Genomic DNA, 4075 nt, shown 5'->3' with positions numbered 1-4075 from the left:
GTGAAAAAAAGTTCCAATTAATTTTGGAAATAATAAGTCCTTTAAAAAGAAGTTTAATTAGGCAGTGTTTATTCTGGTGGTTTTCAATAAGATAGCTGAGGTACTCTAAAATAGATCTTTCTGAAAAGTTAGGAGCCTGATCAAGGCAATGTGTTGTCATATTTTATGCCTGTTGAGGATCTATGATTAAGGAAAAGTAACTCAGGTTCAAGTAACTCTTCTATGATGGGCTCATGTGTTGGAAAAGGGCCCCCAGATTTAATAGTTCTTCACTGTTTCCTCTGTGTAAAACTATTTCCGTGAGGAGCCCGAGTAGGGAGGCACGAAGCTATTTGTCTTCTTCCATCCTTTGCCAGGGCCAAGAAATGATAAATCAGTATGATTTCACAGGACAGGCTTTTAATTAAATCACACGCATGAGTCACTCATTTTGTTTCCTTAAAGTTCTTTGTGAAAATCTGTTTGATTTGACTTTGATGCTTACATGTATGAATACGTTGTCTGCAACTCCACAAGGCTTCACAATTTCCATCGAATGTTTTTCCTGCTTACTGTAAAACATCACCTTTAGCATTTCCAGAGTCTTTTATTACATGTTTTATTTATTATTGCCCAGCTGCAGTCAGCTTTACAAGTTCTAAATGTTTACAAATATGAAAAAGGCAACGCCTTACTACCAAATAATTCTGGAAGTAGTCAACAGAAATGCAAACTCAAAAGATGAAATTTAACTAGAGTTTTACAGGATTTGTAGACCATTTCACTACTGTGTTCTGAGAGGGTCCTTTAAGGCTTAATTTCAGATGTCTTTGAATGTATACCTCTTACTTGTCTGGACTGCTCTGAAAATAATACTGAGCTCAATTAGCTCTGAGATTAATAATAAAAGGAGTTCAACAACATTCTTTCCATTTACCAGAAATGGCCAATATTTAAAGGGTTATAGAAAAGAATTAAATGTGTAATTTGTGAACACCTGCTAAATGCTATGTATTATTCAATATTAAGAATTTTAGTCTTCATGACAGCCCCATTATGTATTCTTTGGAGATGTTGAAACCAAGAGGATTATGTGTCTTCCTGGACTAGAAAGTCAAGTGTGGGACTAGTCTGGGTGTTCTGATGTCACAGTCAGCCCCTCCCACCTCCAATGCACCACTCATGTTTCTATGAGAATATTCCAACTGACAAATTTTGAAGATGTGAATATAATCTAGAAATAAACATGGACTCAAGTATTTATGACAGTAATGAAATAAGGTTCTCTTTGTTATTCTTGCAATTCCTTCATTTATAATAAGGTTTTAGAAACATTTGTTATGTCTGTAAAGAGCAAAGGTGATCTGGATAGTTACGTAACTATAAGCTAAGGATAAAAATGAAGATGGGAAATCATCCCTAGAAGCAAAGGGTCAGAAGACCAGTAGCTTAACATTCCAGACACTCTGAAGTTGCCACTACATAGGGAGCAGCTGAGCAGATTATTAGCGTTTATAAGCTACACGAAAAAGAATGGACCAGCAGACAAAACCTGTTTTCATTAGAGTTTATCATGAACAAAACAGATAAGAATATAGTATTTTATCTGCTGAAATAAAGAAAAGCTATTTTTATTAATCAAGTCTGACAGGAGTGATAGGAGATGACTTATAGTCAATTCTATGCCAATTTGTTCAATAATACAAATTTCTGCAACTTATAAACTACTAACTTATTTACTCAATGAAAAATTATTATACTGATTTTACTAACCTATTTTTTATCAAAATATATTACAAAAAGGGAAAAATGCAGGAAGAAAAAATGTACAAAATGTTTATTGTCCAGTTTAGTCAATATTCCACTCTGGCTCGCAGCTAGGGGTTAGCAGCTGCAAGGGTGTGACCATAAGGGATTAACCACAAGGAAAACATATTCAAGTTAGCAACTTTCTTTGGTGGACTATGCATAATTTCTTTAAATTATAGAATAAAGAAAATTTATTTTATGACAGTACATTATAGTCTGGGTTCTCAAAAGCATCACTACCTGATCATGCTTTATGGAGGAACACAAACCCAGGGAAGCAATAGTGAAAGGAGAAGTGAGTGAGGCAGATTAAGAAAAATGCAAATATATGAAAGAAAAAGTAAATGAGGTAGAATAAGAAAAATGTAAATATATGTTTGTATGTTAGCAAGGTGGCTCCAGTGTCATAAACACCCTTGCTTGTTCAATCATGCAAATGTCTCCCAAAGGATTCCGTTTCTCCGTGTTTTTGCCCACACTTATCTTTACAGTTATTCTAATACTATTATAGCTATTCTGATATGTAATAGCTATTCTAAACAGGAATGAGATGACTTCTTATTGTGGTTTCAGTTTCTCTGCTGACTAGTGAAGTTGAGCATATATCGTCTACCTATTGTCCAAGTATATGTCTACTTTTGAAAAATCCCTATTCAGAACCTTTGCCCATTTTTAAGTGGGTTGTTTTTTTTTCTATTGAATTGTTTAACGTTCTTGTATATTTTTCATATTAATTCCTTATTGTATGTAGGGTTTGCAAATATCTTTTCCCATTCCCTGGGTTTTCTTTTTACTTTGCAGAGTGTTAACTTTGTTGTGTGGAAGTGTTTTAGTTGAATGTAATTCCATTTGTCTATTTTCGCTTTTGCTATCTGTGCTTTTAGAGCCATAATCAAAATATCAGTCTAGACTTTGTCGTAAAGCTTCTCCTCTATATTTTATTTCAGTAGTTTTACACTTTCAAGCCCTATGTTTAATCCATTTTTATTAATTTTTTTCTTTTCTGAGACAGAATCTCACTCTGTTGTTCTGGCTAGAATGCAGTGGCTTGATCATAGCTCATTGCAACCTCAAGCTCCTGGGCTCAAGCTGTCCTCCTGCCTCAGTCTCCCAAGTAGCACGAATTATAGGCATATACTTCTGGTTCTTTTTAATTTTTGTAGAAACGGGGTCTCACTCCACTCAGACTAGTCTCAAATTCCTGACCTCAAGCGATCCTCCAGGCTTAGCCTCCCAGAGTGCTAGGACTACACACATGAGCCACCATACCTGGCCCATTTTAATTGATACATAATCATTATACATATTTACAGGGTGCATATGATATATGCATTTAATGTATAATAATAAAAGTAGGATATTTAGGATATTTATGACCTTAAACATGTATCATTGCTTTGTGTTGGTAAGTTTTCAAATCTTCCTTCCTACATGTTTTAAAAATATACAATACCCAACAACCAAATGTTCTTCAATAGGAAAAAGGAAAACAAATTGTGGTGTATTTATTATATGCCAAAATAATACCTAATAATAAAAAAAAGAATAAGCCACCATAGATGAATCTCACAAATATAACATTAAACAAAAGAACACAAGCATAAAGGGTGTTGCATGTTTGCCTAACAGGTTATGGTACAAGTGACATTTTGTGACTTTTATTTATTTTTTTTAAATATGGAACACTTCACGAATTTGCATGTCATCCTTGCTCAGGGGCCATGCTAATCTTCTCTGTATCGTTCCAATTTTAGTATATGTGCTGCCGAAGCAAGCACCATTTTGTGACTTTTGAGTCTAGGTCTCAGCAGGCTGGGCAGCCTCCACCTGGTTGCCTGGAAGACTTGATCTTAGACCCCTGGGCTGTCATCTGAGAAGTCTGGCCGCTCTGAGAGCACTGTGCTGGAGAGGCCAGTTATAAGTTCTTTTGTCTAAAGTCCTAGCTGAGTCTGCCTGTCCTTCAGCTGTCCAGCTCAGGAGCCAGAAATGAGAATGAAGAAGTCACCTCACAAACAAATATTTCTCCCCCTAGATACTTGAGTGAACCCCGGAGAATAGTATGCTAGAGTTGGTCCATTCATGCTTTGAGAGCTGATTGTTAGTTTTCAAGAGTTTTCTTAGCCAATTGTTAAACAGAGTCATTAAAACTAAATCTATATAAGCTATAAAAATAAATAAAAATAAAATATACAGTAAATTATTAACTATCATCACCCTACTGTGCTATAGAACACTCGAACTTACTCCTTCTAACTCTGTATTTGTGCCCATTAACCAAACTCTCTTC

At 35.2% G+C, this 4075-nt stretch overlaps 1 non-coding gene across 1 annotated transcript; it reads right to left on the bottom strand.

Annotated features, from left to right (window-relative positions):
• Nucleotides 1–3459: 3459 nt before the first annotated feature.
• LOC111726128 lies at nt 3460–3566 on the bottom strand. Its single transcript, XR_002773986.1, has one exon. It is a non-coding gene; the product is annotated as a U6 spliceosomal RNA (small nuclear RNA).
• Nucleotides 3567–4075: the final 509 nt, after the last annotated feature.

Source organism: Otolemur garnettii, unplaced genomic scaffold (genome assembly GCF_000181295.1).
Source record: "Otolemur garnettii isolate 467f Iridium unplaced genomic scaffold, OtoGar3 scaffold00054, whole genome shotgun sequence".
Classification (NCBI taxonomy): domain Eukaryota; kingdom Metazoa; phylum Chordata; class Mammalia; order Primates; family Galagidae; genus Otolemur; species Otolemur garnettii.
This window is presented reverse-complemented; position numbering and strand designations above follow the sequence as displayed.